General features: G+C 40.7%; 1 long non-coding RNA gene across 1 annotated transcript; it reads right to left on the bottom strand.

Moving 5' to 3' along the window:
- Positions 1-3,798: 3,798 nt before the first annotated feature.
- LOC132685741 (uncharacterized) lies at positions 3,799-23,682 on the bottom strand. Its single transcript, XR_009613296.2, has 4 exons — positions 23,639-23,682; positions 20,397-20,485; positions 4,111-4,170; positions 3,799-4,008 (listed from the first exon to the last, which is right to left on the bottom strand). It is a non-coding gene; the product is annotated as an uncharacterized LOC132685741 (long non-coding RNA).
- Between the last annotated feature and the right edge of the window lie 3,589 nt (positions 23,683-27,271).

The raw sequence follows: 27,271 nt of genomic DNA, 5'->3' as shown, positions 1-27,271 counted from the left end.
ATACATTCTGTCAAACATTTGGTTCAGGAAGTTTAATCCCTAGACAAAGACGAGAGTGTGTTGTACGTCTACGAGGATCCAGCTGGGGGTTGAGGTTGTAACACATTTAATTACTGGGAAAACACCACTCAAAATAAAGGAGTGGTGTTTTGCCTCCCGCCAACATCTTCTTGGCCAGACAGACAAAAGTAGGGAGCCCAGGGAAGCCAGCCTGCAAGCGAACCTCGGTGCTTTGTCTCTGTGATACTCTTCATGCACGGGAGGTATCAGTGCCTAGTAGCCATCCCCCGGCTGCCATGTTTGACAGGATCTCAGACACACATCCTGAACATGGGCTGTCCCTGGAGAAGCTTCAGCACTTAATCCTGTCACCGTAAAGCATCCATGCACAGCCAGGCTACAGGCAGACCCGATGTTCTCAGGGAATGGCTGTCAGTCATCAGTAATCCTACAGCCAGCAAGATTACACACGGAACCGGCGTGCAGATGGGCTTGAGTAGAAGTAGGAGAGGACTCGGGCTGTAACGGGCACCCCCCACGCAACCAGCGTGAGATTCTCTTGTGCTTTGAGGAGTTGCAGATGGAAATTGTTTCCAGGATGGTGTCCTTCCAGGGTTTGTTACTGGCATGCTTGGAAGGGGTTACCTCCGTGGTGTCTGAGACATAACCTGCTGTGGCTCATCAGGCCATCGCTTTGAGGAAAATATCTAGAAGCTCCTTAAAAAAGCCAGTCATTCATCCATCCATTTATTTCCCCTGTAACCTGTAGTGAGCAACTGTTATCAGGCATCGCATGGACCATATAAAGTTGGAGTGTGGAAAAATGTGTCTCAGGAAAGATCACACTTCATATCTTTGGCCACCAAAATGAAGAGACTATTGTTCAGGGTCTGGGGAACTGTCCTGCAGCCATCACTCTGTTCTCTCTTTACACGCTCCAGCCCCGCCCCCAAACTCCTTTCTCTTTGGATAATGGGAGGCCTAGATTGAGCAACTATTTCTTGAAATATGCTATTTTCCTGATAAGCTGGCACACAAAATATCTTAACCCGACACACCCATGGGGATATGTCATAATGCTATTAGAGTCACTCGTCGATAATGTATCAGAAAGTAAATAAGCCTAATTGACAATAGTAAATCCCCAGCCAAATCTCTGAATCTTCTGCCTCCCAGTCCAGCTCTGGAGTCCTCTTTCCACACCTCTGGGTGACTACAGGTCTCGCCTGTTGCCTGCTTGTCGCCGGCTGGACGAGCGAGTCATGTGCTTGTCTGAGCGACGGCCTCTACAGAGCAGCCTGGGCTGGTGGCCGTGTCCACCACAGGACTAGAGGCACCCTAAGAAAGGAATTCCTGGCTCTTGAGAAAGTTTCCAACACCCTCTAACAGAAAATGCGCATCCAAGATTGTTGGCAGTTTCTTCACAGGGAATTGTTTTCAGCAAACTGGGTGGCTTGAACTTATCAGGTGACACCAGGCCGGGCTACAAAAGTGACTCTGAACAACCCCTGGTGAAACATGTATCCTGAAAGCTGTCCAGGAGATAAAAGCTCTCAAGGTTATCGTGTCTGTTTTTCTTGTCTCTGTCACCTTTGATATGAGATGGGAGGACATTTGTGATGGCCTAACCTTTTGGTCTCTAGGGATTTGTGTTTGACATTTGATTGAAGGGTGATTAAAAAAAAAATGGGTGCATATATTTCCAGAGCTGTGAACTTTTCAACAGGGTTTAGTCCCCGGTGGGGTGGGGAAGTGGGTGAGATTTACTTCAGGACTCTGCACCTGCCTTTTGCGGCCCTGCCCTTAGCGTCTCTTGCAATTTCTTCTTTGATTCCCTTTCTCCACCAGGAGCAGTAATCTCACATCCCGCTACCCTTCCCGCCTCACCCAGCCACACGAACACATTCTTAGGCTTTATGAGGAGGGGATTATGTATATCTAGGAGTCAAGAGTATTTCTGTTATTTTTAAATTTTTTTTAAGTGTATTTATTTTGAGAGAGAAGGAGCGAAAGACAGAGAGGGAAGGGGAGAGAGAGAGAATCCCAAGAAGGTTCTGCACTGTCAGTGTGGAGCGCGACACGGGGCTCGAACTCACAAACCACGAGATCAACCAACTGAGCCACCTGGGCACCCCTAGAGTATTTCTGTTTTAAAGATGCTACCCAATAACGTGTCCACAAAGCCGAGCACCAGCTGGATGGGAAGGATAAATCTACGGGAGGGCTGGGGAATTTTCCCATGCCTCCTCCCCTCTCCATCGCGTCCTTGAGTCTACCACGGGCTTGGGCTGAATGGCTGGTCGTGCCCCCCGATCTCAAGGTTGATGTGACAATACCTACAAATATATTTTCACTTACTCGGGGATACCAGAAAAGAGTATGTTGGGACAACAGAGTGGTTTTTCATTGTTGCCTATGAGTCGTCCCATGGTCTGAGGGAAAGGCTCAGCTCACACGGAACCTCAAAGGAACAACTCTTCACTCGTCTCGTTACGTTGTGCTTCTGATGCCAACGTATCTAAGAAAACTGGGAAGGCTGGAGGAGAAGCAAGCACACACTGAAAGGGGTGGCGAATAGCATTCCCAAGTAAGGATGAAAAGATTTGTCGTAAGCAAGGGATTTCTAAAGGGCTTAACGATGGGCTTTAAATATATGAAGGTGTATTACGGACAGAGCAGGGGCCATCTGCTCCCCATTCCTCCCTCCTCTGAAATCCTACAGCACATACTGTCTGTAACTTTCAGCCATTCATCGTATGCTGCCGTGGGACTCGTCTTCTGTTGTCCAGAAAATCCATTTAACTTTATCATGAGCTTCTCTTTCTTCTTTCCAATTAAGACCATCGCTCCTTGAGAGTAGGAACGAGTTGCTTCTGGTCTTCCTACCTCTTTCAGTTCTGACCACCAAACTTCGCAGATGCTAGGTATTAAAAAAACCAATAATAAATACGATTTTTGACTTGGTGATTGATACTGAGGGGAGAAAATAACTTTCACTCTCAGGGATCCAGCTTGGAGATAAGAACATAAGATCTTGACTGCAATGAGTTCGAGAGGCAGTAGGCTGAGAAAGACAGTACTCTGAGGAGTGAAGTACTTTGGTACTCGGTAAGCCTGAGTATAAATGCAAAATAACCTCTTCCCAGCTACATTCTCTTAGTCAAATACTTAATTTCTAGACCTCAGTTTTCCTACATATAAAATGGAGATAATAATGCCTACTACGAAGGATATCTGGGTGGCTCAGTTGGTTGAGGGACCAACTCGATTTTGACTCAGGTCATGAGTTCAGGGTTCACGAGTTCCAGCCCCATGTCAGGCTCCACACTAACAGTGCAAAGCCTCCTTGGGATTCTCTCTCTCTCCCTCTCTCTCTCTGCCCCTCCCCTGCTCACTCCCTCTCCCTCTCTCTCTCAAAATAAAGAAATAAACTTTCAAAATTTTTTCCAGAAAAAATGCCTACTAGTTAAGAACTGCTCAGCAGTTATGTGGCCTTAATGTATGGCCCTCAGTAGCCACACAATCACGGGGACTTTTGAGTCAACCTTGAACGTGAAACATGGTTCCGCTCCTTACAGATGGTGGGACCTCCGGTGTGTTACTTTCCTCACTAAGCCTCAGTTTCTTGACAAGAGTAAGTACTCCTCAGGGTTGTTGTGCATGTTACATGAGTTTGTGTCTCTAAAATGCTTAGCACAGTTCAGCACACATTAGGTGTTTGATAAATATGAAATATTATTAGGTTCGTTTCGTAAAATTCCTCATTTTCTCTGGGACAAAGCCTTACGAAGAAAAAGATAATCTCACCCCTTTCTTCATGTCTCTGCATGGCTTTCTTACTAAGACCAAACGGGCGGATGATGGCGCCTCTTCCAGAGTGAGGTAAAGTCAACTCTCAGCTGCTGTAAAAGTGCCTTGAAGTCGATCATCAAAGAGGCATTGGAGAATTCTGTTGCGGAACCAGAGGTAGTTAAGAGTAAAGTCCAGGTCCGGCTAGTCTGGTATAGACTGTTACAGAAATTACAAACTGGTTAGAGATCATCTGTTATGTCCACTGGAATAGTCCCCATCTTGGATAATTGTTTGTTTTATGGAAAACATCCTGCTTACATGAGAGACTGGAATTAATGGCTTCGGTTTGGGTTTCTTTTTCTTTGGCCTGGCGTAACACTGGAAAAGAGAGGCACTTAGTCATTATTTCATAAAAGTGTGGAGGATTATATGGCCTGTTGGACAAAGTTGATCATCCCTTAGAACAGAGGCACATGGCCAGATATGAGTGATAAGGCTGGTCCACAGACAGACATGTAGATAGAAAAACCAAAACTAATACAGAGAGAAAGAAATGGAATTGGAGATAAAGCTAAAGGTAGGAAAGAGAGAGAAAGAGAGACACATCGAGGAAAAATAGGTACTGCTTATCTTGGAAGGTATGCAACCCACCTTTAAATGGAAGGGCTGGGGCACCTGGCTGGCTCAGGGAGGAACATGTAACTCTTGATCTCAGGGTCATGAGTTCTAGCCCCACTTTGGGTGTAGAGATTACTTAAAAAACAAAAAACCAAACTTTTATTTTCTTTTTCTTTCTTTCTCTTTCTTTCTTTCTTTCTTTCTTTCTTTCTTTCTTTCTTTCTTTCTCTTTCCTTCCTTCCTTCTTTCCTTCCTTCCTTCTTTATTTTTTCTTTCTTTCTTTCCTTCCTTTCTCCCTCCTTTCTTTCTTTCTTTCTTTCTTTCTTTCTTTCTTTCTTTCTTTCATAGAGAGAGAGAATACGAGTGGGGGAGAGGGGCAGAAGAAGAGAAAGAGACTCTTAAGCAGACTCTATGCTCAGCTTGGAGCCTGACATGGGACTCAAATCACACGACCCTGGGATCATGACCTGAGCTGAAACCAAGAGTCAGATATCAACCAACTGAGCCACCCAGGTGTCCCCCCACCAAAAAAAATAAATAAACTTTAAATGAAACTTTAAATGAATTTCCCTAGAAATTTCATTTTTCTTCTCTTTTCTTTGCTGAAATGGTTTTAAGCAATACCTTACCTTTGAGTTAGTCCCAATATCTCACCCGTGCATACCCTTCTGAGAGAGAAAATAGGAACTTTCTAGTTAAAGTCTTCGCTTGCAGCCCATTAGAGTAATAATTACACTGTAATCTTCACAAGAGATGCAGGGTGCCATCGTGCAGCCTCCAAGGTCACAAGCCTCATCATAAACAAACCACTTTATGACAATTTCTGAAATGCAATCTCTCTCTCTCTCAAAGGTCCATCGCTTCATTAATGAACCTGTAATCCCATGCACACCTGTTTGCCTGATTTATAGGTGTTTCTGTCTCTTCAACAGACCCATACATTTCCATGCCAGTCTCAAGTGCCTTCTCGTTTGTCCTATGGTATAAAATGTTGAGAATGGTCCACCATTTTTCTCCGATCCCACACCCCTGAGACCCACACACCCTCTCTGGGGCACTGGCCACAATACTCTCTTGCTTTCAAGCCTTTGTGAAACCTAAAACCATTCACTGGCAGCTCCAAATCAGAGTAGCACTCTCTTCAGGTCACACTGAATCAAGACTCTGTATTTAACCCTATAAACTGTTTTATTGAGGGGCTAGCAGAGATAAAGGGTGCCCTTGGTGGTCTTAGAAGACAGTGCAAAGGGCATATCTAGAAGATCATGTGCGTTGTCGTTTGAGAGAGCACTGACCGAGAAGAGCCCCTCCATTCACATCAAAGTGTGACACAAGCAACCAATAAACACTTATTATGTTGAGCATCTCTTCTTTTGGGGTTTGTTGCTGTCGTTGACATTAATTACTGTGAGCGACATACCTATCCATCCTTCAGGGTTAAGATCAAATATTACCTCTCTCAAGAGAGCTTTCTCTACATTTGTAACCATCAAAACATTCATTCCTGCATACATCTAATAACTAGATCTGAGTCATTTTGCTTCATATCCAACTGTTGGAAGGGTGACATTTTAGCTTCATAATTAAATTTTAAGCTCATGGGACAGTTTCTTCCAAGGCTATTAAATCTCCTACACATGGTCTTTTAGGTCGACAATAAAGACACGGAACGAAGGAAGGAAGGAAGGTCTGATTATTTGACACCAGGCACTAGTAACACCTACATTGTCAATTGAGCGGCCCAAGGTGAACAATTGCTATTTGCTTCGCAAAATGCATGGAAAATAAAAGCAGAGGTGAAAATACCTGAGGGCAGGTGGTAGGGTAGGAAAGACGGAAGAAATAAATTCTGTAATTTGTAAGAAATTTTTGTAGTCTCTGTTTAGGGAAAATAGACTCCGTGGATATTTATTGAATGTGTATTTCATGCCGAGTGTTACAATAGGATATTTTGCAAACATGACTCCTTACAACAGTACCATAAATTAGGTTTTGCTATACGACTGTATGGCTGAGGAAATATAGCTGGGATGTTCCAGAGACTTGCCTAAGGTCACACAGCTAATAAATGGAAAAACCTGTTTGGGAGACCAAACCAGGTTCTCATTTAATCGCTTCTTCAACAAATATCAGTTAAACACCAGCCACATGCCAGGCACTTTTCTAGGAACAGAGAACCAAAGATAGAATCCTTGCTCTTATGAAGCTTGCATTCTAGGACAAAGAGATATAACCAATAAATGAATGTGCTTTAAAAACATCACGCCACGTGTTGATGACTGTTATGGTAACAATACAGTTTGGAAAGGCATAGCGAGTGGGGGGCTGTGGGAATGTGGTGGCTACGGTATTAAATATGGTGGTCAGCAAACACCTGAGAAGTGAAATTTGAGTAACTTCAATAGAAGAGGGGGTATGCTACAGAGATGCCAGCAAGGACATAGATACCGGGGTGGTAGTCTGTCTGACCCAACTGAAGAATAATGAGGAGGTCGTCGGGATTGGAGTAAAGTGGAAAAGGGGGAGGAGAGGAGGAAATGATGAGGTCATGGAGATACTGTGGGGTCTGACCATGCCAAGCCTTATAGGCTTTTACTGAGTGGGTTCTGAAGTTATTAGTGGATCTTAAACAAAGAATAACCAATATAATTCAATTCTTGGAAGAATCACTTTGGAGGTGAGATTAAACTTCACAGAGGAAAGGCCAGCAGCAGAAGACCAGTTAGGAGGCTATCACGGTAATCCAGGCGAGAAATAACAGCGGCTTAGACCAGCCTGGTTGTTGACTTCAGTTGTAGTTTGAGTGTGGGAGCTTAGAAGATTTGCTGACGGATTTGAGATAATATGTGACAAAAGCATAGGCATACAGATAGCTACAAGGTTTTGGAATGAACAGTTGGAAGGATGGAGTTTCCGTTTACTGAGACGGAGAGATTGAAAAGAAGGAGCAGGCTTGAGTGAGAAGATCATGTGTTTTGGGTTTACGCATCTGAGATTTGATATGTCTTTTGGACCTCCGCATAGAGCTGTTGAACAAGAGTTGGGTATATTATTCTAGAGATCAGGGAGAAGTTTAGACTACAGATATAAATTTGGACTTCCCAGCAGACAGGTGGTAATTAAAGCTGGGAGCTTGATTAAAGACATGAGAGTAGATAAAGAGCATATAGACATTGGAATCAGATATAAACAGAGACTAATAATGGTGTTGAATTCAGCCCAGACATTTCCAATCTTAGAGTTTCCAGAGGTGAAGAGGGAGATTGAGAAGAAGGCATCAGTGAGTTAAAACGATTACCAAAAATAATACTGTCTAGTGGGGAACATATAGCAAGGGAAAGAAAGGGATCAGCTTGAGCTCCATGCAGCTACGAGTAAGATGAGGGACGAGAACCAGCCATTGAGTTTATTAATGTGGATTTATCAATATTGGCATTTACAAGTGGTTTATTGTTGCAGTGGTGGTGATGGAAACTTGATTGACATTGATTTAGGAGATAAGATGAGGAAAATGGCGGACGATAAGTTTAAAAGACTATTTTGAGGTGTTTTGCTATAAAGGGGAGCAAAAACAAAGAGGCAAAAGTTTGAGGGGGGTGTGATCTCGAGAAAATATCTCTAGCACAGGAGGAATACTTACCATGTTTGTGTCTCGATGAAAGTGGCCTAGGGAAAAACAGATGATGTAGGGGAAAGAGCAAAGAATTAGTTCTGTCCTCAGGGAAGCAAGAGGGGACAGCCCCCAGCACAAAACTCAGCCGTTGAGATATGACCCTGAGGTGAATATTCAGGCAAAAAGTAACAGGAGGGTACAGATGCAAAAGGGAGACGGCTGCACTGTGGAAACTTGGAACGTTCTCTTCTGAGTGATTCAGTTCCTCAAAGAAGCAATGTAACCAGTTGAGTGTGAGGGTGGGGTAGATTTTGGAGGCTTAAGGAGAGAGAAGGTGGTATGTCTAAAATACAATGAGGATGGGGCACCTGGGTGGCTCAGTCGGTTAAGCGGCCGACTTCTGCTCAGGTCATGATTTCGCGGTCCGTGAGTTCGAGCCCCGAGTCGGGCTCTGTGCTGACAGCTCAGAGCCTGAAGCCTGTTTCAGATTCTGTGTCTCCCTCTCTCTGACCCTCCCCCGTTCATGCTCTGTGTCTCTCTGTCTCAAAAATAAATAAATGTTAAAAACATAAATAAATAAAATAAAATACAATGAGGCTACACGCATAAATTAGACAGACGTTTGGACTTGACTAAGGAATGGGATTTTTCCAGACTAGCACAATTTGAAGAGAGAGAGGCAAGAGAGTTGAGGAAATACCGAAGGGTATGATTACGATGATGGCGAAGGAGGGAAATGACGCCTTGAAGGGGATGTGTGACAGAGAAAGAATGGTTGGGTCAACGTGTGACGGCTTCCAATGCGATAAACCAATTATTAGGTTGGGGGCCCGGAGGGAGTGAGAGAGCCAGGACAGGGCTGGACGGTGGGATGTTATGAGGTAATATAGAAATTGCTACCAACAGATGCTGCGGTGGGGGTAATACAACCTCATCAGAGAAGACAAAGTCAGGGGCTGAGAGGCAGAGGGGCAGATGCTGTGGGTGCCCTCCTATACCTCCTTGGTCCACCCTGGAGGTCACCCTAGACAGTTCTCAGAAATGCTCGTAGCTTTCCGCATCTCTGCCTGGGGATGTTCTCTGACCACAGACATTTCCTTGGCCTACATGACATGCAAAGTTCACGTCTCAAAAGTGACTTCTAATCACGGAGGGAAGGAAATTAATGGGAAAATTCCCCAACCTCACCACCCTTCTGACACCCTGTTCTGAAGTATGCTTTACAACGTCTCAGAAGGCCCTGAGTTGTACTGAGCCCCAGTTCCCACACAAGAAACCCATTCAGTCATTCACCTATGATCGGTCTCACTGTCTTACTGGGCCACCTGGAATCACATCCTAAATAAATCACCTACCTCAAAATCCTTGTTTCAGGATTTGTTCGGGGGAAACCCATTTTATTTTATTTTATTTTATTTTATTTTATTTTATTTTATTTTAAAGTTTATTTATTTTGATAGAGATAGCACAAGTAGGGGAGGGGCAGAGAGAGAGGGAGAGAGAGAATCCCAAGCAGGCTCCACGCTGTCAGCACAGAGCCCAACACAGGGCTTGAACTCACGAAACCACGAGATCATAATCTGAACCTCAATCAAGAGTCGGATGCTGACTGACTGAGCCATCCAGGCGCCCCGGGGGAACTCATTTTAAAATAGTTGGGATTTGGGAAAGATAAACTATGTGGACATTGACATGAACTAGGAGCAATCAGAAGATCTTCAATTATATATGATAATGGTGTTATTTGCAGGCCAATTTTTAAAAGCAACAATATGCCGTGTATGTATATATGGAGGCAACCGTTGGAGATTGGCTGAATGCAGCATAGAATAGTTTTATCGTGAAACACCACGCATCTTGAAAAAATAATTACAGCTCTAGGGGCGCCTGGGTGGCTCAGTCGGTTAAGCGTCCGCCTTCGGCTCAGGTCATGATCTCACAGTTTGTGAGTTCGAGCCCCGCGTCGGGCTCTGGGCTGACAGCTCAGAGCCTGGAGGCTGCTTCACATTCTGTGTCTCCCTCTCTCTCTGCCCCTTCCCTGCTCATGCTGTGTCTCTCTCTGTCTCAAAAATAAATAAACATTAAAAAAAATTTAAAAAATAATAATTACAGCTCTAGATACAATATAGTCTTGAAAAGATATTCATTATTCATGCTAAGGTACATGAAGAATGAAAAACAGGTAACAAAGCAGTATGTGGGAGGGCATTTGTGTATATATATATATATATATATACACACAAATATACAATTCCATAAATACAAATATATATATGTGTATATATAATACATGCTTATATATGTCTATGCCTTCCTCTCTTTCCACATACGTGCGTGCACACACACACACACACACACACACGTCTTAATTTTTCTTTAACAAGTATACAATATTTGTGTCTATACATTTAAAAAACAATAGCAGGTCCTCTTACCCCTAGTGCAGGGAACTGTGTCACCACAGAACTCAGAAATCTCACATGAAACATTGGGAGAAATTCCGTTGACCAACGGTCCCTGTCCCGATTTGCCCTTGACTGAGGGCTTCCTGGGGATGCCATGAGGCTGACTCTCAGTACTGAAACCCGTCACACCGAGGTGGTTGGTCACCCTAGGAAACATTTACAGTCTCTCTTCCCTCCTTCCCCATAAGTGGACAAATGACAAAATAGAATCTTTCAGAGTCCTGGAAAGGAAGGCATGATGGGAGTGCAAGACATCATTATTATTCAGGAGACATACATTTTTTGCTGCAAAGACCCAGGGATAAAATCAACACATTTGGTTGATAATCCCTTTCACATGTGCATGCTAGTTTGGCTTTCATTTTCATCTGCAGGGAGTCTTTAACAGCTGTTACTGTCAGGCCTTTGCACTCTGTTTCCAAACCTATAGGAACCACACAAGGGCACGAATGTTCAGAGAATGAAGTTGGAGGGGTTTAAGGAAAACTAGTTCATCTGCATTGTTATCTAGAAATTCACACCCGTTCTCTCCCTGTTTCAGTTCCTTGCTCTCCTGCTTTCTCTCCCTGTGTACCAGGCAGAGATCCTGGGATGAACACCAGCGTGCCTGTTTGGTATGCATACCGTGTGGATGGTCCAGACAGGAGGCTCTCACTTCATTGTTCATGAAGGCTCTCTGTTAAATAATTTTTAATGTTATCTAAGGAGTTTAATGGCACAGTTATTGGAAATATTACAAAGGCAAGAGGAAAAAGAAGTCATCCCTCTTACATTTTCCAGACCTGTCACAGGCTCACTCAGCCCCAAATCTGCCCCTGTTAGCTCCGGAAGCCGTGTTCATTTTTGTTTAATTTATTGAAATTATGTAGGATCGCCTTCTGTCCTAAAAGAATTGAGTTGCCCATAGCTCCATTTAAAGAAAGCGTGTGACCCTCGTCCCAAACACATTTATGTGGTGATATGACTTTGGCTGGGGAAGGTCTATGGGAGGCCTAGATGGTAACCTTTGCCATGGGTGGAAAAACCCAACACAAATAGGAAATCTCTGGTATGGATCCTAGGCATTAGTATGTTTAGATACTCCAGTAGGTAATTCTCTTTTTTTTTAAGTTTATTATTTACTTTGAGAGAGAGAGAGAGAGAGAGAGAGAGAGGCGGGGGGGGGGGGGGGGAGGAGCAGAGGGGGAGGGGGACAGAGGATCCAAAGAGGGCTCTGGGCTCACAGCAGAGAGCCCAATGTGGGGCTTGTACTCACGAACCACGTGATCATGACCTGAGCAGAAATCAAACACTTAACCAACTGAGACACCCAGGTGCCCCATCTGCTAGGTGATTCTACTGTGCAGTTTGTTCCAGTTCCTTCTCGTATTTCAACTCATTCATTCATTCATTCATTCATTCAAACACACAGGTGAAGTGCCCTATAGAAGATGCTATTGTCATTAGTGAGAGTAACTAGGGCATACTTTACCTACGAGGCCATATTCCACAAGGTGAGAATTTAAGTGTGCAAGCCCAGAGACCTGAGTTTGAGTCCTGGCTCCACCATGGCTAACACTGTAAGCATATGCAAGTCATTCCCTTCTATGAAACATTGTATTCCCTCCATACAAAACATCCTCCAAAGTTCGTAAAGATCAGCTTAGATAATGCACGAGAACAAGTTTTGTAAGCTTTCGAGTATACCAGATATTTTCATTGTTAGTGACTACATACTTTCTATAGAGCTCTATTCCCTCTAATCCGTCCCCGACCTAGCTTTCCAAATGTATGTTCAAGTTTCTAGCTTTAAAACCGAGGCTTTTTCTTTATTGCATATTCATCTATAGCTGGACTGATTTATTCTTTCCTAAAACCTGCCATGTGTATTCCCATAGTCACGTCTTTGCTAATGCCATTTAGTCCTGAGAATACCTCTTGTCCCCAGTTCCTTAATCTTTACTTAGCTTTCCCAAGTCGAGTTATTGATTGACTTGAATATCAGGGACTTTCTAACTATGCTAATGCACACTGAACCCCCTTTCCAAGGATCTTACAGCCAATAATGCATTGCATCATAACATGCCTTGGTTGAATTGTTTTCCACATGTTTCTATCTTATTTCTCCAACTGGTTTGTAAATTCCTTCAAGAATAGGTACCATGGGTTACATTGCTTTGCTCAACTACAAAGGCTTATGCCAAATTGATTTGTATCAATGCATACTTAGAAGAAAGGAAGAAGGAAGGAAAAAAGGAACAAAGGAGGGAAGGAAGGAATGGATATGTCTTGGCAACTTGGTTAAAAATAAATTGATTATTGATTTTTAGACCTGTTTCTAGATTCTGTGTTCTATTTTATTGGCCTGTGTCTCTATACTTCCATCAATATCACTCTGTCTCAATAGCTACAGCTTTACAGTGAGTTTTAAAACTATATACTGTGAGTCCTTAAAAAAGGAAAGAGGGAAGGAAGGAAGGAAGGAAGGAAGGAAGGAAGGAAGGGGAGAAGATAAAAGGATTGGAAGGAAGAATTATTCCTCTGAGAGTCCTCTCATGATAGCTTCCTGGCAAAAGTATTTGAGATGCCTGCCCTTTGGTCAATGCAGCTCTCAGACCAGGGAGAGAGAGTTCCAGACCCTGGCTGGAATCCTGTATTAGAGGCCCTTTTCTGCTTGTCATCCAGCTACAATCTCCCCATCAGGCAAGTAGTCCTTGGAACCACGACTGGTGCTTACCTAGATCCCATGTCCCTCTCTAGATCAGGTTGTGAGACTGTAATTTCCCACTCACATGACCCCAAGCCACTCTCCAGGGCCTGTATGTACCTCCTCCTGGGTCTGTCTTTGCAAGAGTGAACTACACTCTCAGTGTGCAACCCCACAGGAATGGCCAATAGGCAGTGCTTTGTGGGCCAGGTGGGCAGAATTTGCACATAGAAGTTGAGATGTCCATGTGCGTTATGTGAAGCATAGATAGATAGAAAGAAAATTGGGGTGGATGAAAAGCTAACAGTCTGGGGCACCTGGGTGGCTCGTCGGTTAAGCGTCCGACTTCGGCTCAGGTCATGATCTCACGGTCCGTGAGTTTGAGCCCCGCATCAGGCTCTGTGCTGACAGCTCAGAGCCTGGAGCCTGTTTCAGATTCTGTGTCTCCCTCTCTCTCTGCTCCTCTCCTGTTCATGCTCTGTCTCTCTCTGTCTCAAAAATAAATAAACGTTAAAAAAAAAATTTAAAAAAAAAATTAAAAAATAAAAAAAAATAAAAAAAAAATAAAAAAAAAAAAAAAAAAGAAAAGCTAACAGTCTATATATATGACAGTGCTCTAGGTCATGGGAGTCCCAGAATCCTAAGCTCAAATCTGGCTTCCAGGTCATAATTCAGGTATTTGTGTGAGGGTAAGAGGTCAAGAATATATTTTATGTGAGACTTTTTATCTCAGTATGATACTTCCTAAATCTTCAGACATACAGGAATCCCTGTTTATACTCTTGCTATGCTATGGGACCAACAAATTAAGGACATGCCTAAATTTGAGAATTTTAAAGCCCTTCCCACTCTTCACTTTTTCTTATTAACTTTGAAATAGAACTTAATGAGATACCACTTATCAGTAATGAAATGCATAGATTTAAAGTGTACAATTCACTGAGTTTTAACAAATAGAGACCTGTGTAATCACCATGCCCGTCAAGATAGATCATATTTCCATAATCCCTCAAAATTTCCCTGGGACCCCCCTCCCTTTTTTTTTTTTTTTTTTTTTTTGTTTTTAATCAATTCTCCCTCATTCATGATCCAGAAAACCACTGATTTGTTTTCTGTTGCTATAGATGCATTTTCCTTGTTTCAGAATCTTATCTAAACTGAATCACATGGTATTTATTCTTTTGTAGGTAGCTTCTCTTGTTCAGCATAAAGCTTTAGCTTTATCTTCTTAACTTTAGTAGATATAAGTTGTAGCATTGTTTAAATTTGCATTTTCCTGATGTCAAATGATGCCAAGCATCTTTTAATGTGCCTATTGGCCATGATTATATCTTGCTTTGTGAAGTGTTCGTTCAAATATTTCGCCTTTTCTTTTTAATTGTGGTTTTGTTTTGTTTTTTCTAAGTTGTAAGAGTTCTTTATTCTGGATACAAGTCCTTTGTCCAAGGTACGTGCTATAAATATATTTTCCCCTTGTAAACTTTGTCTTTTAAAAAATCTTTTCAATGGTGTCTTTCGAAGAACGGAAATTTAAATTCTGGCAAAGTCCAAATTACAGGATTTTTGCGCTTTGTCTAAAAAATGTTTGCCTATCCCAAATTACAAGTATTTTTCCTATGCATTTTTCCTAGAAGTTTTATAGTTTTAGTATTTATATTTAGGTCTATAACCCATTTTGATTATGTTTGGTTTTGTGTATCTTGTAAAGTAAGGGCTGTGATTCACTATTGCTGTTTGTTTGTTTTCTTTAGAGATATCTAACTGTGCCAGCACCATTTATTGAAAGCATTATTCTTTCCCTATTGACATGTCTTGGCAATTGGTCAAAAATAAATTGATTATTTTTAGGCCTATTTCTAGATTCTCTATTCTGTTTTATTGGTCTGTGTCTCTATACTTCCATCAATATCACTCTGTCTCAATAGCTACAGCTTTACAATGAGTTTTAAAATCATATACTGTGAGTCCTAAAACTTTATTCTTTTTAAAAAATGGTTTGAATAATCTAGGATTTTTTTATACCCATCTAAATACCAGAATCAGCTTATAAATTGCTATTTAAAAGGCCTGGTGGAAATGTTGAATAAAATTGATATGATTTTATAGATCAATTTGGGGAGATTGACATGTGAACAATTATGAGTGTTCTAGTCCATAAATATGATATGTCTCTTCATCTATTAGGTTCTTTTAAATTTTTCTCAGCTAATTCAACCTTACATTCCTGGCATAAATCTCATCTCTCAGTTTATAATCCTTTTTATATATTGTGGACTCAGTCTGCTACTATTTTGTTAAGAATATTTACATCCATGTTTAGAAGGAATATTGGTCTGTAGTTTTCTCTTGGGAGATGTCTTTGTTTGACTTTGCTATAAGAATAATATTGGTCTCATATTTGAGTTTGAAAGCAGTTTCTGAGTTAATTTGTGTTGGATTGGTATTATTTCTGCCTCAGATATTTGATATAATTCAATAATTTGGGTCTGGAGTATTCCCTGTAGAAAAATTTTAAATTATGAATTTAATATATCTAATAGATGGAAAGCCTTTCAGGTATTCTGTTTCTTCTTGTATCATTTTTGGTAATATCATTCTTTAAAGGAATTTTTTCCATTTCATCTAACTTGTTTAATATGTTGCCGTAAAGTTCTAATATTTTCTGATTTTTCCCCCCATGGGAAAATGCTCAAAATTGATTAAGTGAAAAAAGTTATACCTGATTACCTTTTTAGTGTTTGGAGAGTCTATAGTGATATTTCCTCATTCATTTCCAATATTGGTAATTTTCCTTTTCATTTTTTTTTTCTCGGTCGTTCTAGCAAGATATTTAATAATTTTAACTTCTCAAAGAATCAGTTTTTGGCTTTACTGATTGTCTTCTATTTTTTATTCTCTATTTCATTTATTTCAACTACTATTTTTATTTTCTTTCTTCTACTGACTTTGAGATAATTTGTTCTTGTTTTTTGGCTTTTACAGGAGATCCTTGATTTTCGGCACCTCTTTTCTAATGTAAACATCTACGTTTTCTCTTTAAGCACTCTTTCAGGTGTTCTCACAAATCGTAACATATTATGACTTTATTATTATCAAGTTCAAAATATTTTCCAATTGCCCCCGAGATTTCTTCTTTGACACATAAAGTATTTAGGGGTCTGTTGCTAATTTTCCAAAGATTAAGTGATTTTCTAGAAGTATACTTTTCATTTATTTCCAATTTAGTTATATTGTAGTCCAAGAATATACCCTGAATGACTCCAATTCATCTAAATTTACTAAGACTCGTTTTTGTCTTGCATATGGTCTATTTTGGTGAATATTTATGTGCACTTTAAAAGATATATATGCTTTCATTTTTGTATACATAAGTGTCAATGAAATTAAAGTAGTTGACAATGATGTTCGAATCTTCTCTATACGTATTACCCTGATTTTCTTTTCACTTGGTCCACTTGATTTTTCTTTTCAATTGCCAAGCGAGGTGTATAGAAATCTCCAATTATAGCAAAGTAAATGTCAAGTTTTCCAATCACGTTTAGGATTGATTATTACACTTTCCTCTTGGACTGACCCTTTTATTATTGCAAAATGTCTTCTTTTGTCTACAAAAACATTTCTTGTCCTCAAATCGACTTTTATTCATATAGTCACTGCAGTTTCCTGTGATTCTGGTTTCCTTGGTATACTTTTCCTGTCCTTCCCCTTTCATCTTACCTCCATCTTCATATGTAAAAGACTTTCTTCTAGGCCAGAGCTAGTTAGGTTCTGCCTTCCCATCCAATAGGACACTGGCTGTCTTTCACTTCAACTATTTTATTCAATACACCTGTGGATTTGTTTGACTAAGTCTGTCATATTGTTATTTACTCTCTATTTATTCCATGTTTCTCTGTATCTTTCTACTTCTTTTTTTGTCTCCTTTGAATTTTTTAAGTATGTTTTATTATTTCACTTTATTTTATTGTTGGCTTATTATCTTTAAAAAATTAACCATTGCTATAGGGTTTACACATCTTTATCTTAACACAATCTACATTTAACATATTACTTCTTGAACAAAATGAGGAGTTAATTACAGAGTTCCTAGATCTTCCCATCTCTCTTTTGTGCTATTATGGTCTTATACTTATATATTATGGTCTTTTTACTTTTGCAAATGTCATAAGCTCCACTTGCATTATTATTAATTTTGCTTTAAATGGGCAATTATCTCTTAAATAAGTTTTAAAAAAACATATTTACTCATACACTTATCATTTCTAGTGTTCCTCGGTCCTCTGTATAGATCTAAACTTTTATTACCATTTTTGAAGGATATAGTCATTGCTTTTAGATTTCTAGGTTGAGATGTTAACTTTTTTAAAAATATTTTTGTGTAATTTTTTAAAGTAAGCTCTACACCCAACATGGGGCTTGAACTCATGACCCCAAGGTTAAGAGTCCCATACTCCACCAACTGACCCAGCCAGGCACCCCTGAGAGGTTGACTTTTTATCTTTGTTTTTGTTTTGTTCTTTCAGAACTGTAAAAATATGTATACGCTATCTTTTGGCTCATATTATTTTGATGGAAAATCTGTAGGTTTTTGTTTGTTGTTTTTTGGGTTTTTTGTTTTTTGTGGGTTTTTTTTGTTTTTTTTTTTTGTTTTTTGCCCTGTGTATCTTATTCCCTCTTAGACACTTTTTTAGATTTTTCTTTATTATTGGTTTTCAGTTATTTCATTATAATGCCCTGTGGTGTGGCTTCTTTGTTTATCCCGCTTGAGTTTTGTTAGATTTTTTATATCTGGAGGCATATATCTTTTATCAAATGTGGGGGGGAAATTGAACTTATTCATTCAAATATATTTTCTTCTTCTCTCTTTTCCTTCTAAGATTCCAACTACATACATTAGGTTATTTGATGTTTTCTCAAACATCTAGTCTTTCTCATTCTTTTTGCCTTCTATGCTTTAGCTTGGATAACTTCTATTGTTGTACTCTCAAGTTCATTGATTCTTTCCTTGCAGTTTATAAGCTGCTGTTACTCCCATTAAGTTAATTTTTAATTCTGGATACTGTATTATCCAGCTTTAGAAACTCCATTTGATTAAATTTTATATCTTTCATTTCCCTCCTTTTTATGATCTTATTTTTTTTAAATCCTTGAATATATATATAATAGTGATTTTATGCTTATAATAGCTGTTTATCTGTTCTTTCTATCACTTCTGCATCTGCTTCTATAGATTGGTTTTTCTCTTAATTATGGGTCCCACTTTTCTTTCCCCCTCTCCATGGTCCCCGGCTTTTTTTCCATATCTGGTTATTTTTTACTGGGTGCTTGGCATTGTAAATATTATATTTTCAAATACTGATTTTGTTGTCTTCCTTCAAAGAGTATTGAGTTTTGTCTGGGTTGGCAGTTAAAATACATGAGACCCTCTTAATCCTTTCAAAAGAAGAATTTTAAATTTTGTCATGTTTAGAGTAACATTCACTGTATATCTAGTTTATATCTGAGCTTCTGGATTCTCTCTAATCTGACAGCTTGGGACTTGACCATATCCTAGTCTGCTCTCTAAGAATCATTCGGCTTGTAGCTACCCATTTGTTTTGTTTTATTTTGTTTTCACGATATTTGTTCTTTGCTCCGCCTTTACAGGGTCTTACCCAACAAGCATATGATTTAGTATTCAACAACCAACTCAGAGGAACCATCCTGCTGGTTTTAAGGGTTCTTTCTCTGTGTAGTTCCTGCCAATATGGTTCAGCAGACTTAAGCCTCCTCATCCTCCCCAAATTGCAATTACTGTATCTTCAACTCAGCCAGACAATTGCGCTTTGCTTGTGTTCCCAACCGCACACTGTGCTCAAAAAAATTGCTTCCAAGCAGAAAGCCAAGGCAAAGGTAGGGCTCACCTGTTTGTTTCCCTCCCTCAGGGATCATGGTCCGGTGCTGCTTTTTATCTATGTCTGAAAACACTGGCTTCTTATATTTTTTTTCCAATTTTTCTAGTTTTTTTGTTTTTGTTTGTTTGTTTATACCAAGGAGGACAAATCCAGGACTAAGGATTAAAACATAGCTGGAAACATAAGTCACCTCCCATGGTTTTTAATTCCCTCACGCTTCTGATGTTATCTGTGGCCTGGGAGTGCCTGTCACTTTTCCTTTGGAAATCTTCCTTGTAATCTCCCCCCTACTTGTGCCAGGGAAAGGGATCAGAGAGGGTGTACAGGTACGTTTTAAAAAGGAATGGGACACACTTTTCTGAGAGCGGTTGGCAAATATTTAATTCTGAGAAATAGAAAATAGGTGTCCATGTCCTTTAGGAATCCAGACAATATTTGAGTATGGGGGATAGACATCAGCCAGCTCTGGGTTAAACATCATCAAGTTTGGCAAAAGCTTTCTTAGTGATGCTTTCAACTTCTGGGAATTTCTGACACACATTTTCCCGCTAACCCAGGGACACAGGCTACCCTGACTCTTTTCATCTTTCTGGCTCGAATTCTGTTATCCACTAAGTGTGAAATAAATTTCTTATGAGATGTTAATGACATATAAAACTCAGTATGGTATTCTACTAAAAACTTTTAGAACATCTAGAACCGTAAGTTGAAAGAATGAATCACTAATGAAGGCAGTTTAAGGCCAAACCAGAAGTATGGGGGTGAATAGGAAAGGACGGGATGTCTCCCAACACCCCTTATATAGACTAGAGTGAAAGACGGGACAAAAACAGCATTCTCACAAAGACCTAAGGAGAAAAGAGAACGCTCACTGTTCCACCTTTTCAATAACCCCACAGTCATTACAAAGCTTGGCCTAGTCTGGCAATAACCTCCACCCCTCCTTCCCCTGCCCATTAGCTGGAGACAGTGAATTATGGTGGAAGGCAGGAGCTCTTCCCGCCTCTAGGGGGAAAATAACTTTAATCTCGTCAGAGCCTTGGAAGAGAGACTATTAAAAGAGTTAATGGAAGAAACTTCTGAATAGATGAGTCAGGCTGTGACAAACCAAAGTCATTTTTTGACTTAAGAAGGAAAAAAGGAAAAGAAAGCTGGTGATGCGACCCTGTGGCTCTGATGGCCCCCAAGTCCCCCATCAAATCAATCCCAAATGCAGTAGAGTCCTGATAATTTAATGAAGGACTCCAGAGGCGATGTGGTGAATTTGGTCACAAGGGTAAAATGGGGAAGTATAGTCCGGTACAAAGAGTGTCATCCCACATTGTTACCTGGATTATAACTGGGAGGAAATGAGTCTGTTTTAAAACGTCGAAAGCAAGTTGTTGGCGTTTCAAAAGATCCTAGTTAGGAGGTTCTCCTGAAATTGCAAACATATATAAGAATAAAATTAGACTGTAATTTAGCAAATAAAATAACCAGGCTGAGCAAGAAGTGAGGGAAGAATAAAAGGTAGCTTTTAGAGTCTAGTCGGCAGTGAAAATATGCCTCCAAACAAATGTTCCCAGTCACCCCAGGAGAAACAATGAAGTTACCATATGCTGATGGTTTAGATTTGCCAAACTCTCTGGGACATTTGTAGATTTAGTTTGTAATCAGCAGAGATAAAAAAGGGGACAAGTCTTTTTGACCACGTTCATTCTGAAAAGATCTATCAGAGATGCACAATTTACAGACCAGAAGGGTGATCATAGAACTGATTTTCTTTCATAACGATCCCAAATGTAGATCTTCAAGTACGTCTTGGAAACAATGATGTATGTAACCACAAGTCCTTAAATGTCACGAAGATAGTGAATTAGACAGAGTTACTCGGTTTTAGCTACCTCTATGGGCCCCAGACCTGAGAAACTGCATCTTTAGAAACTCTTGGACTCCTCTTGAAGCCCTTTTGTGAGCGAATCATGTCTCATTCCAGGGAGATGGAAAACCACAGAGATCTAGGATTCTCACACTCTTAAAAATTATTGGGCTAATATCAAAATAGTACTGAGTAATAGCTAGAACCCCAAGTCAGCTCCGCCTAGTGTGAACCATCTGATTGCCTTAAATGAGACGAGAAAAGTGAGATTAAATGCCATACGCTGAGTAGCTATTAGGTATCAGGCACTCTCCAAACTTCATCTATAAAAGACACTTTTGTTTTATGGTGACTATAATTGATAACACTATGTTGTATAATTAAAATTGTGAAGAGAGTAGAACTTCAGTGTTTTCACCAAAAAAGGGATAAAAAGATAAATATGTAATAGAGGTGTTAATCAACTCAACTATGGGAATTCTTTTACAATGTATATGTATATCGTATCATCACATTATATACTTTAAATATATTACAATGTTATTTGTCAATCATACCTCAATAAAGCTGGGGCAAAATGAAGGCATTTTTGTTTTAGGCTCTCTGGCATTCATTTCCCCCTTTCTAATAGTATCCTATTTCAGTTCATTGGAACGCCTTTATCTCACGAAATATTATCCGTTAGAGAAATTGCAATCAGTGATGCCCCTTACTCCTGAACAAGAAGTGGCCTCAGTGACCCAGTCTGGAACAATTAGATGTTTTCTCTCTGATATTTCAAATAGGATCAGAAAGTCAGAGACTGACCGTGTTGGGTCAGTTCCACTCGATTGAGCATGCTCAGACTAGTTTCTGTTACAAAATTATTGCTAGATTTTCAACCTCTGCCTCCAGAGCTCCTTTGGTTCATCCCCATTGCCACCGCCTGATTCTTCAGGCTCTTGTGGACATTGTAAAGTCCCGATAGCCTTGCAATAAATTACTTTTTTTTTTAAGTTTGTTTTTAATGTTTTTATTTATTTTTGAGACAGAGAGAGACAGAGCATGAACAGGCGAGGGTCAGAGAAAGAGGGAGACACAGAATCCAAAGCAAGCTCCAGGCTCTGAGCTGTCAGCACAGAGCCCAACGTGGGGCTCGAACTCACAGAGTGTGAGATCATGACCTGAGCTGAAGTTGGACGCTTAACCGACTGAGCCACCCAGGCACCCCGTGCAATAAATTACTTTTCCTGAATTTACGCCAAATTTATTTGCTTCTAATGAAAGCATCCTTAATGATATACCACCTTACTCACATAATTCTCAGATATTAACAATTATAACCATTCTACAGAAGAGACTATTATAGCAAAGAAAGGTTAAATGGCATGCCCACAATCACAGAGCTGGTAACTGATATAGATGGAGGGCTCAAGTCTGGGTGTGTCTGATCCTGAGTTTCACGTTTTTAACCTATATCGTGCCGATTCCCGTCTGTACTTTTCAAACCTCTTCCTCAAAGATTACCAATGTCCCACGTGCTGATCCAAGATTTTTCACCGCGGAAATTGAATAATGTCAGTGTTGCCCATTTTGAAGAAACAATAGCTTAATGGATAGAATGTTTTCCATTTTAAATTTTCTTCCCATAAATTTTTCTTAAATCTTTGGTGGTTTCCACTGCTTGTCTGTGAGGCAGACAACAAAACAAATGAACAAGCAACAAATGAATATTAATGGCAAGACTCAGAAACAACAGATCGTGCCTCCCTCAAGAGCCTGTTTTTTGCATCAACATTTTATGTTGCATACCTATAATATAGTCATTTTCTGCCAGTAAAATTGTCCCTAGTTCAAATGCTGGAATTAAATACATCCATATTTCATAGTGTTATGCAAAGAGCACTATGATTTTCAAGCTGTCTGACACCTCACAAAGTTTAGGGAAAATTGCCCCAAATAAGTCTAAGACAATGGCAATGGGAGATTTTGGGTGGTATCAGTCACATCACCTTTAGGAAACTCGGCCCTTGATCTACATCCAAAGCCATCAGATTTTGAGGATAAGGACTTTGGCACCTGCTGGATTCGACAAGAATAATGTCATTTGTCAGCCTAACTGCAAGACCCAGAATCAGTTTAAGGGGCTTGAAATCTCATTTTAATTCTTGGCCTGGACACAAGTAAAATGCCTTGGGCCTTGAGAAAGGCCAGCGTATGGTATATTTATTGGCTGTGACTACAAATCTGGTTAACTTGATGGGGATTTATAGAAAAGGGATAGAGCAAAGCCAGATTGTGCTTTTGGCCACAGATGCATCAGGTTAATAAGACACAGGATAGTAGCTTGGCCTTAAGTCGGAATAGTAGCCCAGTCAGACTTTCCAAGGTCTGAGGATTAATATAATGAGAGTAGAAAGTGGACCCCTGGACCTTCCTTCCAGCTTCCCAGCTTCTTCTCCAGCATCATCCTTTTTTTTACCTGCACCCCTTCCTGTTATATGGTCCCCCCTGCCCCCAAGTTACCTCTCTCCCAAGATATCTGCTGCTTCTGAAATTGCCTGTTCACCAAGAAGCCAAGCCAAAATAAAATTATTTAACATTTGCTTTGGGCCAGCAGTGACCATCCCATAGGTCATCCTGCACGTGTGGTTTATTGTCTAGCAAAGCAAAATTTTTCCCCAGGAGATGAACTATCTACTACCCTTCCCATCCTGAATATAAAGCTTTTACCATTTTTAGTTGTGCTGGTGTGCTCTCTTTCGCATCCGGGGGGGACAGGACTGTAAACACCCCTGTAACCTGCTGACCACGTGATCTAATTCGACTCAGCTCTGCGTTGGCACCGCTATCCCGATGTCTGTACATCCCGTAGCCTGTGGCTGAAATGTCCTGGGTTGTAACAGATTGGAGCTCATCAGTTTAGGTGAAGTAAACTTTCAAATAAATATATAGGTAGCGAGACTTCAGGGAGAGACCCAGGGATCATGGTCCCTCAGCGCGCCATTCCCTTAAAGAGGCAAAGCTGCTTCTCATCTTTCCTTGCGAGAAGCTGTAGCGATCTCCATATGGTCTAGTGTCCCTGTTTTCCAGCGTTCTACCACCCACGGAGTTTAAGAACTGCTTCTGTGACATCTAGAAATGGCCGGGGAGCCCTTCCATCCCTCACCGCTGATCTTTATTACCGCATGTCACCAGGCAGTGCACTGGGCTCGTTTTGTTTACTTCCGTCAGCCATTTATATTGAGGTATAATCCCGGATCCTAAAAAGAAGAACACTTTATGTCCCGAGTGAGTGATTCACACTCAACACCGCGTTGACACATTCTGTGGGATGTAAAAATCTCTGTTCCTGTGATTTCAGCCCCATCAGCATAATTTTCTTCCACATGGTACAGGTAAATCATGGTTAAATATTGAATCATTTATCACCCAGTGCTTTGTAAGCCAGATCTCATAAAATCTCGGGAATAGATTGTGCTAACAAAGCAGCCAGCAACCAACTACGATTATCAAATTTTTTCCTTCCACAATCTGTTCCTCATTTAGAGAGAAAATGCTAAGGAAATTAAAAATTAGTAAGCTTTACCTTTTTATTGGTAACAATATGAAAAGTGTAATGATTTTCTTTAGAATAAAGATCTTATTTGAGGGTTTTATAATAGAAAGGAAAAGTTGGAATCTCTGGTTCTTCTGGAAGATGAATGGTAGTTCCCTGTGAGACCAATGCATTTCAGAAAGTAAACCCCGTCTTATGCACCCCATGCTTAGACTTCAGTCCACAGGGAAAGCGCATTGAACGAGAAAACTTTATGCTTAGATGAAGGGGTTCTGTGACAACCAGGGAAGTCGACCCTTAAACATTCCGGTAAGGAAAAACAGTACCTGAGTAAAGATGTTCTAAAGACAAATCTGTCTGCAATCAAACCTCATTTACTTCTGAAATGGTACCACCAATTGCTTTGCTGGGAAATGAGATCAAATCAAGAAAGCATTTTCTAAAGGCCAAGATTTCAATTTGACTTGTTCGTTGCTTGGTTCTTTATGTTTACAAACAGGGGCATACAGAGAGCGGTTCAAGAACAAAGGCAATCATAGTTTCCCACCGGCAGGCTCCTCTGTGCATACCTGAGTGCCAGACACCTGATTACAGAAAGGAAGACTATGAACTTGAATCGACAGAGGGCATAGAAAATGATAAGGAGACGTGACCTCAGGTGGAAACTGAACAGAGCCTGAATATGTAAATGGTAGGATATGATTTTAAAAGATGAGATTAAGAAACTTTAATTCCGGTCGCTGCGAGCATTCCTTTCCTCTTGGAAATGGTAAATTAAACTATCATTATTTCTGCAAAGAAACAGTAATTCTTTCTATTTCAAGACAGTGAGGTCATTGCTATTTCAATGATCGGTGACCCTAGAAACAAGGTTGAGTAAACAACTCTCTCATTTAGAATGTCGAATGCCCAACCACACCTTCTTGCCTTTGGGGATTGTTTTAGAAAAAACCACCCATCAGTACACTTCCAAAATAAACTGTGTTTGTTCTTGGGCTGTCAGAGGGCATTAAGGCAAAGCCTAAGCTCTCTTCAAGATAAGGACACGCTCCAGGCAAAACCTGGAAAGTGTATGTCCCCCTGTCATGAAAGGAATGTGAGTACAGACTGGATAGGTCTAGAGTTTTCTGACACTAGAAGTCCAAGTAGACCCTGAGGGTCAAGGTAGGCTGGAAGTTACTATGGGGCGAATCAGAAAGAGACAGGAATCTAGAAAGCAGGTTTCCCAAAGAGGTGATTAATTTGAGGCCCAGAAGGAGAAAATAAGGACGGGAGGGAAAAGCAGGGTATTGCTCTCGGTAAAGATGAGGGAAGCAAACCAAAAAGCTCCATGCAGGCTGAAAATCTGCACCGGTGTGGAGTGAGAGGATGTAGGGAAACGGAAGACCTTGCGCCTGGGGACAAGGGTTCACTACGCAATTCAGTGGTACAGAGCACGAGCCCACTTTCTTCGGAACAAGGAGAGCCCTGTGACCAGGTTCTTAGAAAACCGGAAATCGCTGATGCCAACTCCATGAGGAACAGAGGGAAGGCACCTTGTGACACTTGCCTATTATGAATATTTGTGCCAGATTGAACCTATATGTACAAGGTTGAACCTGCAGGGGAGGATGGGTAGGGTGTACTTATTGGGAGTCAGAGAAAGAAGGTTCTGGAAACCTAACAGGCCAGTACCATACTCCTTAGTATGTTAGGCAGGCACAGTGGAAAGGGCACCGGTTGCAGCATCTGAAACCCTGTTACCTGGACTCGAAGCCAGTTCTGTTGCACTGGGTACATTTCTTAATCTCTTGATGTCAGTTTCCTTATCTACAAAATGGACCATAATTATAGTATTATTCCCAACAGTTGCCGGGAATATTAAATGAGTGTAAACACTTAGACCTGTGTCTGAATCCGCTGATAACACAATCAACATTAACTATTATTATTATAAGGCGTCAAGCAGGGTGCTCGGGCTCTTTTAATTTCTGTTTTCTCACCTGAAAATAGACACAATAGCACCTGTCTCACAGAGTGATTATAAATAGTTAAATGAGATTTAAGTGAGATATAGAGAAACTACATCATGTTTGGCCCTGAATAGGTGTATCAGTTAAGACTGCTTTTGTGTCCTAGCAACAGAAAACCCTATTAACAGTGACCTAAACATATGTAGAGTGAAATTTCATCCCAAAGACAATAGTCCAGAGTTTGGATGTTCTTCACGTCCAGTCGGAGACTTCTTGAACAGTGTCTCTCTGATTTCTTTGATTGTCACAGTCCTTACTTAAGACGGGAAGAAAGAGGAGGGGACACTGGAAGCTACATACAAAGCAAAAATGTATGCATGGGTAAGGTTGCCAGGTAAGATACAGGAAGCTCAGTTAACTTTGGGTTTCAGATGAATAAACGAATAAATTTTTAGGGTATTTCCTAAGCAGTATTAGAGACATACTTCTACTAAACACTTGTGGTTTATCTGAAATGCAAGTTTACCTAGGCGTCCTGTATTTTATCTCCCAGATCTGGTAGCCCTATGCCAGGAACACCTAGTCAATCGCTGCTGTAACCTGATTGGCTAGACTCTGTTACACGGTAGCCATTAGCCGCAAAGGAGCCCGGGAAAACAGGATTCTAGCACCCTTTCTAGCTGGCAAGGGACAAAGGGAGTAGGGAATGAAAGTAGGTTGGTCAACTAACATTCCCTGCCTTAGTAGGCGTTCAGTAAACGTGCGTTTCCTCTTCTGACCCCCTCCTCAAAGACCTGATTGTCCCTTTACAGAGGAAAAAGAACATGCTAAGGCTTATGGATCACTGTGACGTAT

The sequence above is a fragment of the Panthera onca genome, chromosome F1 (genome assembly GCF_046562875.1).
Source record: "Panthera onca isolate mPanOnc1 chromosome F1, mPanOnc1 haplotype 2, whole genome shotgun sequence".
NCBI classification, from domain to species: Eukaryota; Metazoa; Chordata; class Mammalia; order Carnivora; family Felidae; genus Panthera; species Panthera onca.
The sequence above is the reverse complement of the archived record's forward strand: the minus strand, read 5'-3'. Positions and strand labels throughout refer to the sequence as shown.